Consider the following 12,778-nt stretch of genomic DNA (forward strand, 5'->3'; position numbering starts at 1 on the left):
GATTTTTAAAGCTTGCATTGTTTATTATGGGTGCTGATGGGTGCAGGGATTTTGGGTGGGACCAGGGATTTTCTTACTATTTTTATTTATAAGATTTATTGGCCGCCCTTCACCATGAGGTATACATTACATGTGGGATGCTACTGTCTTAAAACATCATAATGACAAGTCCAGGTTTGTTGTTGTTTAGTCATTTAGTCGTGTCCGACTCTTCGTGACCCCCTGCACGCCAGGCACTCCTGTCTTCCACTGCCTCCCGCAGTTTGGTCAAACTCATGCTGGTAGCTTCGAGAACGCTGTCCAACCATCTCGTCCTCTGTCGTCCGCTTCTCCTTGTGCCCTCCATCTTTCCCAACATCAGGGTCTTTTCCAAGGAGTCTTCTCTTCTCATGAGGTGGCCAAAGTATTGGAGCCTCAGCTTCAGGATCTGTCCTTCCAGTGAGCACTCAGGGCTGATTTCCTTCAGAATGGATAGGTTTGATCTTCTTGCAGTCCATGGGACTCTCAAGAGTCTCCTCCAGCACCATAGTTCAAAAGCATCAATTCTTTGGTGATCAGCTTGCTTTATGGTCCAGCTCTCACTTCCATACATCACTACTGGGAAAAACCATAGCTTTAACAAGTCCAGGTTACATTACCTTTAAATTTCAAGTGCAGCGCTGGAAATTGTCCAAGGTTTAGGGTTTCTGCCGTTTTAAAACTGACGTCCCTGCTGTCCCTTTAGCCACACATGAAAGGGGATGTTTTCATGTGAAGCTCCGCCAGCGGCCACCCCACCTCACCACCACCCCGCCCCTGGCACTACCAACGAGGAAATACTTTGTCTGCGAAATTCCTCCATCCGAGGCTTCAGGATCTGAGCCTGTCAGTGAAACCATGGCCCTGAGATGTGCCCAAAATATCGGGCAGGACATCCGAAGGAGGGGGGAAGCAAAGCAAAACAAAACACTGAAAGGGCAAGAACAACTAATTTCTCGCCAAAAAAGAGAAAAAGAAAAGGGGCAGTGCATTTTCCCTCATATTGCAATTTTTGCAAATGCTAGGAATATTTGCTAGGAAGAAAAAGGAAGCTGGGGACCTGGAGGTTACAGTTTGTTGGAGGGGGGGATTCCACACCCCCCCAATAGATCTTCAACCTGTGTTCTCCACTACCTTGACCCGTGTGGCAGTTTGCTCCTCTGGCGAGACTATTGATCTCGCTTCCCCAGGGGGAAGGAAGAGGTGGCTCGCTGGCTCCGGGTGGTTTGGTGAGATCAGCTCCTATTCCGGGAACTGTTGAGAGCACAGATCAATGCTCTGTGGTGGAATGAAGAGCTCAGGAGGCAAGCAGAATAGAATCTGCGCAAAAACAGAGGAGGCTCAGAAGAACACCCCCCTCCTTTGGACCGCCGAGGCACAAAGGCAGGTGGTGGAGATGAGGTGCTATTATGACAGACGGGTTCGTGGGGTGCAGCTTGCTTTCCCCCCTCCCTTTCCTCGGGGGAATAGCAGTTGTGATCCTGCTGGAGGCTCCTATTGGGCAGTGCCCATGCCATCACCACTCGGGGCTTCTTCACAGGGCCATCCTTAATAGCTCAGTGTCTGAGTGCTGTTATTTTTTTGGGGGGTTGCCCTGGAGTTTTCCCTGGGGAAACCCTCTCTTTTGCGCTCGACTGGAGCAAACATCAATTTGGGGTTTTCCAAATTGGGGACACATGCACCCCCAAACTACGCACCTGCTCCTCCACTGTAGCTCTGTGAGGAGTAAACTACTTTTCCCAGGGGTGTTTGGGGGGGAGCAGCAGCCAATAAGGTACAGGACAGCTCTTTAGTTACCCTGTGCTCATCCTTTGTGGCCTAAGCATTAATGATGCTAATGGCATGGATGTAATTTGCAGTATATATGTTTTTAAATGTATATAGCAGTCACTGAGCTCGTGGGGGGGGCAGGGGGAAGTAAGATCAGGATCCCAATGGGCATGGAGGGGGAGTTTAACCCTTTGCAACCTGCTGCCCTGATCCCAGAAAAAGCCACTGCCACCCATTCGCCTTCTTCTCCCCACCTGCCTTTGGCGTTTTACCTGTTAACTTAATTCCATTTCTGCCCCACCTCTCATCCCAGGAGCCCAAGGCAGCATACATGGTCTTCCCCCTCATCTCTTGATGTTCTCCTCACAACAACCATGTGAGGAAGGTCGGGCTGGAAGAGGCAGTGACTGGCCCAAGGCCACCCAGCTGAATTTTGGGGCTAAGGCTGTGGGATTTGAACCCAGATCTCCCAGGTCTGACACCCCTAACAGACTGGCACTGGAGGGAGAAGCCTTGATCACTGCCGGGCTACAGATCTGCCATTTTCCTTCACAACTCCTAACTCTGTTCTCCATCTGAGGCAAACTGGGTGGCGTGTGGAGGATTTAAATATCTCCTGCCTCTTCTCCCCCATTCTGGCTCCTGCAATCTTATTTTCTTTCCATCCATCTCTCCCCCCACCCCCCGGGCATCCTACACCCACCCCCCCAGACGCCACTGCGCCAGCTGTAACCACGCTCCATTTCCCATCCAATTTCCCCTCAGTGAGAGCTGGAAGCAAACAAGAGGTGGGGAAGGACATTAGGGAGGGGTAGGCGATGGATAAATCATTGAGAGGCTTCCAAAATGGCCTCTTCCCCACACAACACAAACCGCACGGGCCTGGTGCGACTGACAGGACCGGGGACTGCATTTATCAGAAATGGGAGTCAAAATTCTACTGCCTGGGGTGAGATACGGGCTGCCACATCCCACAGAATAAAATATGACAAGGAACTCAGAGATAATATTGTTGGGCTATTGGCGGGGGGGGGGGATTATCTCCTCCCCTCCCCTGAGGAAAGCAGCCATGGCTTCCGAGCCTATTATGAATCAGGCTAGTCTTGCTGCTGCTGCTCCCGCCATCCATAGGATTTGGTCCAGTTGGCAGGGAGAGAAGAGGCGGTTTCTACGGCAACAGATGAAGTGTCTTGTTCGGACAGTTGATTTCAAGGTTGGGATGGGTGGGTGGGTGGGGGTTGGGATTTGGGAGGGGGCAACATTGCCGGGAGGGACGCACCACAGAGGAGACTCAGTGAGGGGAAGAGATGGTGTCTGACAGAACTGGGGAGCTGCAGGGGGGGGCAGGGAGTCAGCCATCCTAATATAGGGCACCGCCTGGGGCTGCTCAACGCTTCTCTCACAAGTTCCTAGGGGAACGTCGGTCCTCACCCAGGTCTCCTTGACGCCTCAGCCAGTGGACAACATCCCAGACTCCCCTTTTCCTCCTGTAAGGTGGGGAGGGGGACCTGGAGCCCCCCCCCAACATCACTGAACTACATCTCCCATCATCTCATGTGGGTTAGGACTGTTAAGTCCAGCTATGACTTGGTGGTTGGTGGCAGATGTTCCCCAGCCCTGAAGAAGAAGAAGAAGAAGAGTTTGGATTTGATATCCCGCCTTTCACTCCCTTTAAGGAGCCTCAAAGCGGCTCACATTCTCCTTTCCCTTCCTCCCCCACAACAAACACTCTGTGAGGTGAGTGGGGCTGAGAGACTTCAAAGAAGTGTGACTAGCCCAAGGTCACCCAGCAGCTGCATGTGGAGGAGCAGAGATGCGAACCCGGTTCACCAGATTACGAGACTACCGCTCTTTTTTTTTTTTTTTAATGATATTTATTAGAACGAGACTACTGCTCTTAACCACACTGGCTCCCTGATGTAAAGGAAGCTTTTTGTCGCAGGCCTGTGTTAAGAGCCCGACCAGGGAACTGTATATACCATATTTTTTGCTCTATAAGACTCACTTTTTCCCTCCTAAAAAGTAAGGGGAAATGTGTGTGCATCTTATGGAGCAAATGCAGGCTGCGCAGCTATCCCAGAAGCCAGAACAGTAAGAGGGATCGCTGTACAGTGATCCCTCTTGCTGTTCTGGCTTCGAAGATTCAGAATATTTTTTTTCTTGTTTCCTCCTCCAAAAACTAGGTGCATCTGATGGTCTGGTGCGTCTTATAGAGCGAAAAATACAGTATACCCTCGTCAATGATTCCATTGCATCACTGAGTGGCAAGCCTGAATCCAGCAGCAAAGTTCTGGCTGCCTCTGCGTGCTCGCTGAACTTCGCTCACCCAATCTCCTGGAAGATGCTTTGTCCCCCAAGTTCTGGGTCGTGTGGTGGCTAAGCCCCCTACTCAATCACCCCCAGGAGTCTGTCCCTCGTGGACATGCACACGAAACCCCTTTGTCTTTCTCTGCCGTCACACTCAGGCAGTCCCCGTATGGCGCTGAAAGGCCGGATACTAACCAGCCTTAATAGGGGTTTTCTGGCTCCCTTTGGCGGATGCTGATTTTCTCTGAGTCCATTAAATCGAGCCGGCTCATTAGCCACTCGCTGCAGCTCTTCCCCGCCTGCTGCTCTAGCAATTGGAGCAGAGCAGCCCATGTCTCTCATTCCCCCCCCCCATGCCTTTGCTTTTAAGGGGGCGATTGAAGTTCCTCACAAGGTTTTCTCGCTTTCTACTCAACGCAGGAAATGAGCCAAAGGAGGGAGAGGTGCTTAAGCACTTGTTCCTGCAGCATGCAGCCTGGCTGACTTCCTCGAGCCAGCCAAAGTGCCCTAGGCCAGGGACGGGGAGCCATTTTGAGCCGAAATCGGAGGGGGGGGGGACCTTTGGCACGGGGTTGTGAGGACACACATGGCAGTGTTGGGCAAAAGTAGGGAGAGCAACGGATGTCAAGTTCACCTTCTCACGGTTGGCGACTTTCTACACACGCTGAAACATTCCTGTCTATTTGCGTGTCAAGGTCCCCAGGTCCACCCCAATAACTCACACATCACACAGAAGTTTTTGTTTAAGATTTTTGGCATAATTTTGGCCATAACTTTATTAAAATACAAATTTGTGAGTGGTTGCGTAGGCATTGGTTGCGACTATCTGCCCCCACCATGGGGGACAGACTGACATTCCGCACGATGCGAGAGTCAGAATGGGGGAATACACTTGGGGGTTACGTGGAGCAGGGAACCTGCCCTCACCCCAAATGCAACCAGGAGCTCATTGCTATGGCCCGAGCCCCCTTGACAGAGTGGACAAGCAATAGTTAGCTCCCAATTCCTTTAACGGAATCCCTTGCAGCAGCATTAGAGGGGCAGGCACAGCCAATCCATGCCCCTCAACCAACCAAACCATAAACCAATGCCTAACCGCAACCTTACAAGTTGTGACGATTTGCTACGCAGTAGGCAAAAACCAAATGGCCCCAGCCAGTCAGCCAGATGGACAAAATTCCTACCAGGCCCCCGCTCCAAAGCAGACGACCCCATGACAGGCATAGCAAGGTCAAAGCGAACAACCCTATTATAGGGAGGGAGGGACGGGCAATCTGATGCACGGGCGAAAAGAGGAAGCCCTAGCCTCGTGCAAGGAGTTTTACTATTTCTGGCTGTCAATCAAAGATTGGCAACATTAACTTCTTCCCAACAACAAGGGAAGCCCCAATCGCATCAGTGGCCAACGATCAGTTAGCCCGCCCCCCAACTTTGGAGTGTCCTGGCGGCCCCCACCGAGAGGCCTTATCGGAGCTGAAGAGCACATTCCAGGCTGGCAAACACTCAAGGAGGGTGCGGAGGAAGAAGGGCGGGTCAGAAGGGGCACCTGCAGGAATTTTTCTAGCAAGCAGCAAGCACTGAAAGGAGAGAGCCAGCTAGTTTCTCTCTCTCAAAGAGGAAGGAAGGAAGTAATCTGGCACCCGTGGCAGTACATGTGCTGGGGTAAAAATCCTTAAAAAAGCTCAACAACTTTCATAAAGTAACTCTTTATTGGTTTAAAATACAAACATACAACGAAGGTAAGTATAGAAAAGTTAGACACAAAAAAAGAAAACCTCAGGATATAAAAGTAAGGAAAAAAATAAAAAGAAAAGAAGAAAAAGAACCAAAAATTTATACAAAATCATGTCTCTCAAATAAAAAATTCTGCATAAAACTTCCAATTGTTCTCATTATGTTTCTGTTATCATGGTTTTATCGTGCAGCTTTACTTTATACCCTTTTTCCACTAGAGTATTTGTTCATTTTTTTTTTGTTTACAAGTATCATTCAAGTTCTGCTAAGATGGTGTCATTTTCACAATATAATCTTACATATTCCTTAAATATTTTCCATTCTCCATATGCTCAACAACTTTGGTCGGCCCTCACTCATGTTCACTTCATCAAATCCGGCCCTCTTTGAAAAAAGTTTGGGCACCCCTGCTTAGGACATTGTTATTGATATAAGTAACCATAAGTAACCATACAATCTTTAGGACATCAGAAGGCAGCCCTGTATAGGGAAGATGTTTTAAAATGTTTTATTATTATTATTATATATGTTGGAAGCCGCCCAGGGTGGCTGGGGCAAACCAGCCAGATGGGCAGGGTATAAAAATAAGGACACTTGGAGGGTTTGTGAATTCACAACACAAACCCACTTTGAAAGGCCTTCATCTTGGGCTCTGTCACATCCGCTACCCCCCAACTGCCACCGGTCTAGGGTATGGCGATGCTCAGAGCCCCAGTGCTCTGCCACAAGTCCACGCAGCAAGGCTGGTCATAGTTGCCTGTGGAGCGGCGCTTCCTGAATTTCACTTTGACAGGGCTGCATTAATAGCAGGCAGCGTCAATGGCTTCCAACCAGGGACACAGGTCTGTCTCCATCTCTTCCTGATATAATGAGCATCCCTGAGGCAGCTAGCTGGCTGTCTACCATTAGGAGCCAGAGAAGTGGCCTAGAGAGAAGGACCTTTGGTCTGACCCAGCCAGGCGAGCTCTTTGCGTTGGGGTGAGGGGCTGACTAGCGCTTGCCGGGCGAGACCTCTCCCATATGCTCCTCTGGAGGTCAGGATGATGCCCAGAGGGAAGAGGAACTGCCAGATGTTGTCTTGCTCATCTCAGTTTTCACCTTGAACATCCCGGCTCCACGCAGCACATAGAGGGGACATCCCTGCTCACAGAATACAGTGGTACCTCTGGTTGCGAATGGGATCCATTCCAGAGGCCCGTTCGCAACATGAAAAGAGCACAACTCGCAGTGGTGGGTCTGTGCGCGCGCAGGTTGCGATTTGCCGCTTCTGCACATTAGCGTGACGTCATTTTACGCTTCTCCGCATGCGTGAGTGGTGAAACCTGGAAGTACCGTATTTTTCGCTCTATAAGACGCACCAGACCACAAGACGCACCTAGTTTTTGGAGGAGGAAAACAAGAAAAAAAATATTCTGAATCTCAGAAGCCAGAACAGCAAGAGGGATCGCTGCGCAGTGAAAGCAACAATCCCTCTTGCTGTTCTGGCTTTTGTGATAGCTGCGCAGCCTGCATTCGCTCCATAAGATGCACACACATTTCCCCTTACTTTGTAGAAGGGAAAAAGTGAGTCTTATAAAGCAAAAAATACGGTAACCCTTTCTGGTACTTCCGGGTCGCCGCAGGACATAACCTGAAAGAACGTAACATGAAGCGGACGTAACATGAGGTATGACTGTACTCCAATGCCACTGCTGTCGTTCTAAGAGAACGAGGGAGGCGTTCACAGAGAGGTCCAGCAGCTTTCTTTCACCTCGGAAAATAGCACTGTGTTTGTGCCACATAAAAGTATAATACATATATAGCACAAGCCCAGCGCTCATTTCTATGTTCTTTGCAAACAGGTCTCCCCCCTCCCGGAAAGAAATAACACGAAAACAAGCGTCACATTTGTGCCACTGTTGCGTTATATTTCCAAAAGTGGCTTTTACACTGTGTGAAACTTCAAGTACGTTGCAGAAGTTAACAGTTAAGGAAATGTCGAGGAAACGGAATAAATGGTTGCGTGAAGGCTGCATTGGGAGCAGGGTGCATTCAACCACCACGTCTCAAAAGACAACGCACATGCTTCTCCCATTTCTGCAGTCACCAGGTGCCCGTGCGCAGGAGGAACAATTTTTGTAGGGTGTACATACTCAGAGAATTCAACACTGAGGCCTGAACAGCACCAGACCCTCCAAGTGTCCCTATTTTCCAGAGACGGTCCCAGATTTACAGAAGCAGTCCCGGTTTCTGATTTGATCCCGGAATGTCCTAAGGACGTCCCTATTTTCATTGGAGAAATGTTGGAGGGTAGGAGTTATGCGACCCCTGAGCCAAGGAGATAAGTCACCATACAACCTTCAGAAGGCGCCTGAAGGCAGCTGTGTATAGGGGGGGGGGAATGTGGTGTTCAATGTTTTATTATGTTTTTATAAATGTTGGAAGCCACCCAAGAGTGGCTGGGGCAACCCAGTCAGATGGGCAGGGTATAAGTAAAAAATTAATAATAATAATAATAATAATAATAATAATAATAATAATAATAATAATAATAATAATATGGAATAGGAAGTGAGAGCTGGACCATAATTCTGTTCTCCAGAGAATGGATGCTTTTGAATTATGGTGCTGGAGGAGACTCTTGAGAGTCCCATGGACTGCAAGAAGATCCAACCTCTCCATTCTGAAGGAAATCAGCCCTGAGTGCTCACTGGAAGGACAGATCCTGAAGCTGAGGCTCCAAGACTTTGGCCACCTCATGAGAAGAGAAGACTCCCTGGAAAAGACCCTGATATTGGGAAAGATGGAGGGCACAAGGAGAAGGGGACGACAGAGGACGAGATGGTTGGACAGTGTTCTCGAAGCTACCAGAAAGAGTTTGACTAAACTGCGGGAGGCAGTGGAAGACAGGAGTGCCTGGCGTGCTCTGGTCCATGGGGTCACGAAGAGTCGGACATGACTAAATGACTAAACAACAACAATTTCTATCGGGGAAATGTTGGCGGGTGTGCAGCACCATCGATACCCATAGCAAAAACCAAGAATGGAGCACACCCAGGAATCTGCCTGGACAGACCAGCAGTCGATCCAGCTCAGTATTGTAGGCACTGAGTGGCAGCAGCACTCCAGTAATTCCCCCCCCCCCCCCGGAAGGCAGTGGGGTTTATTGTGGGTGTTTGTGGCCGGGTACCTTCCACCCCTGGAGACTGACTGGTGTCTGTCAGATTCCTCCTCCTCCGCCTCTGTCTCAGTGCTGCCCCCTGTAGGACTCAGCTGGGAATGGTAGGATGGAGACCTAACGAGAGTTGGTTGCCCCTGCCTCACGTTGGCTCTGGCGCCACCTGCTGTTGGGCTCCCCACTTTCCACCCTACCAGTCCCAAATGCCCACCCTCACTGGCTGCAAAGGTGTGGGTTGGCTGCAGCTCATGTATTGATTTGAAATAAGTAGGGGCTTCTTGGTTTTGACATCACACTAAGCCGAGGTCATGAAGGGAAAGTGTCCTCTGTGTGTGTGTGTGTCACCTCTGAGTGAACCTTCACACACAAACACACACACACACACACAGCAAAGCACACTCAACCCCTTGCAAGCACTCAGTTGCTAGGGAATTGGAGCTCCATCCCAGGGCTGCCCGTGAAGGGAAGGAAATTCACCGCCGCTCCCACCCAGCCCTTCCGTCCAAAGGGGAACCCAGCCCAGATTCAGGACCATGCTTGCCTTAATAATCAGGAAAAGTCTCTGTGTGTGTGTGTGTGTGTGTCGCTCATGAACACACACATGTGCAGGATCACTTAACCCACACACAAACACCCTTTTCTACAAACCTTGGATGGATTTCCATGTCTGCAATCAGGACCGCTGAGATTGTACCACCTGCTCACGTTTAATTGTATTTTGCATCAATCGTGCAATCCACTGCATTCATATCCCGTCTTTTTTTTCCTCCAGGGGGCTCTACATCCTTGTCCCCTCCTCTTTAATTCCCCACAACAACCCTGTGAGGTAGGTTGGGATGAGAGACGGTGACTGGCCTAAGGCCATCCTACGTGGCCAAGTGGGGATTTGAACCCTGGTCACCCAGACCCTGGGCCGACACGCTAACCGCTACGCAGCACTGGCTCTCAAGCGACGACACCCTGTTGCCAGCATCCCGTGCGCAACTTCTCAAAGCGGAGGCAGTCTCAGAGAGGGGTCTTTTCCCAGCCCAATCTAGAGGTGTTGAGGATTTGAACCCAGGATCTTCTGCATACAAAACAGGCCACCAAACCCTGAATCCATCCAATCTCCTTGCGTGGAGAGGAGGTTGGGATCCCTAGAACTACCTAGGTTGCCAACCTTTCTTGGCAACACCTGCCCCATGACTTAGTGCCATGCTAGGTAAAGATGCGGGTGGCACTGTGGTCTAAACCATTGAGCCTAGGGCTTGCTGATCAGAAGGTTGGCAGTTCGAATCCCAGCAATGGGGTGAGCTCCCGTTGTTTGGTCCCTGCTCCTTCCCACCTGGCAGTTTGAAAGTACATCAAATTGCAAGTAGATAAATAGGTACCACTCTGGCGGGAAGGTAAACGGCGTTTCCGTGCGCTGCTCTGGTTCGCCAGAAGCAGCTTAGTCATGCTGGCCACGTGACCTGGAAGCTGTCTGCAGACAAACGCTGGCTCCCTTGGCCTATAGAGCGAGATGAGCGCCGCAACACCAGAGTCGCCTGCGACTGGACCCTAACGGTCAGGGGTACCTTCACCTTTACCTTTAGGTAAAGATTCACCTGTAAAGCTTCATCTTGTGGGATGAGGTGCTATTGAAGTCAAATTAGTGACTTTGCTTTTCGCCTGAGCTCTGCAAGTGCAGCTTTTTCCTGACTGAAGTGTTTGAGGACCGGGACATTTGCACAGAAACCAAAACGCTTGTTTACAAAGCTATTGTACTAACAACCTGACTGTATGCTTGTCAAACACGGACCACTTATAAACGCCCTCTCCAACTCCTCAAAAAATTCCATCAACGGTATCTCCCAAAAATTTTACATATCACTTTGGAAAACAGGCGAACTAATGCCAGTGTCCTGGAAGAAGCAAAGATCATCAGCGTTGAAGCAATGATTCTTCAACATCAATTTGGTTGGACTGGTTATGTTGTGCAGATGCCTGATTATCATCTTCCAAAGCAACTACTCTATTCAGAACTTAAAAATGGAAAGCGTAATGCTGGTGGTCAACAAAAGAGGTTCAAAGACTTTCTCAAGACAAATCTTTAAAAATGTCATATAAACACTGGCCTGCGAGTGCTCCAATTGGAGAACAGCCTATACCAAAAGTGTCATAGGTTTTGAAGATGCTCAAACTCAGGACAAAAATGAGAAACATGCTAAGAGGAAGGCATGCTTGGCAAATCCACACCGTAATCAACACCTTCCCGGAAACCTATGTCCCCACTGTGGAAGGACGTGTGGATCCAGAATTGGCCTCCACAGTCACTGACGGACTCATTGTTAAAACCATGTTTATGGAAGACAATCTTACTAGGCTACGAGTGATCGCCAAAGAAGAAGTATTAAAGTCAATGCAGTTCAGTCCATAAAGAGCATGGCATACCTAATTGTTTGTGGGGAGACGGCAGTGGGGTCATGTTTTTCCCTGCTGGGTCTCCTGTGCCTTTAACAGAGGGCAGCAACCCACCCGGGAGTCCAGCTCTAAACCCAGGAACCAGGAACAGAACCCCAAAAGCTGGCAGCAGGGATGCTAATGATCTCAAGTGCACCAAAGCATGTGCAGAGTGCTGCTCCCCTGTTAAAGAGTTACCGCAAACAGGCTTCGGCAGAAACTCCCTTGCTTCCTTTTATGGACTGGTTCAGAAATCGCCAGGCGTGCCGTGATCTTTCTCTGTTCCGCATCTCAGCAAAGGATGTCATATTTAGCACATCGTCACAAGCCCCCAGGGGCCAGAGTTGGCATATGTGTGCGCCAAGTGTGCAGGGTATGTCGAGAAGATGCACAGCACTGCGGCACGATGATGGATAACGATGATGGATAACACCTCTTTAGGAAGCGAAGGGAGCTGAGAATGGGCCCCATTAAACACAGGCATTTTCCTCAGGCGCCTCAAGCTGGGGATAAAAGACCTTTCAAGGTCAAAAGGACACAGGGAGAAAATTCACATCGCTCTCAAAGCTGGGGCTTTTAGAAGAAACTGGTATGCAACATACTTAGAGCACATTCTACCCCCACTCCCCAAAAGATTGCTGTGAGCTGCAGTTTAGCCCTCAGATAGCTACAATTCCCAGCACCCTTAGCAAACTATAGTTCCCAGGGTTCTGGCAAGAGTGTCTTGGAGTGTGCTTTAAATGCCTGGTGTTTATGCAGCTTTATTAGGGACACGGGTGGCACTGTGGGTTAAACCACAGAGCCTAGGGCTTGCTGATCAGAAGGTTGGCTGTTTGAATCCCCACGACAGGGTGAGCTCCCGTTGCTCGGTCCCAGCTCCTGCCCACCTAGCAGTTCGAAAGCACGCAGTGCAAGTAGATAAATACTCTGGCGGGAAGGTAAACGGCGTTTCCGTGCGCTGCTCTGGTTCGCTAGAAGCGGCTTAGTCATGCTGGCCACATGACCCGGAAGCTGTACGCCGGCTCCCTCAGCCAATAAAGCAAGATGAGCGCTGCAACCCCAGAGTCATCCATGACTGGACCTAACGGTCAGGGGTACCTTTACCTTTTACCTTTAAGCTTTATTAATGATTCCAAGTTCTGATGACTTTCAAATAATTCCTGGAGAACTGGCCGCCTTGCTGCTGACAGCAGCTAGACTAGAAACAGCTTGTCACTGGGGGGGTGGCAGGGGTCACCAAAGGCCAGACAGTTTGACACCCTGGCTAGCCCGAACACAGGGACATGGTGTTATCAGAGCAATTGGTGTATCACACCCAAGCGGGCGAGAGGCATTGCAGACAGGAGAGAGAGATAAACTTGACATAATACG

General features: G+C 49.8%; 1 long non-coding RNA gene across 1 annotated transcript; it reads left to right on the plus strand.

The window, feature by feature from the left end:
* Nucleotides 1-8,488: 8,488 nt before the first annotated feature.
* LOC310712750 lies at nucleotides 8,489-12,161 on the plus strand. Its single transcript, XR_014528982.1, has 3 exons — nucleotides 8,489-9,882; nucleotides 10,047-10,187; nucleotides 10,561-12,161. It is a non-coding gene; the product is annotated as an uncharacterized lncRNA (long non-coding RNA).
* Nucleotides 12,162-12,778: the final 617 nt, after the last annotated feature.

The sequence above is a fragment of the Podarcis liolepis genome (genome assembly GCF_965112155.1).
Source record: "Podarcis liolepis genome assembly, chromosome: 7".
Taxonomy (NCBI): Eukaryota; Metazoa; Chordata; class Lepidosauria; order Squamata; family Lacertidae; genus Podarcis; species Podarcis liolepis.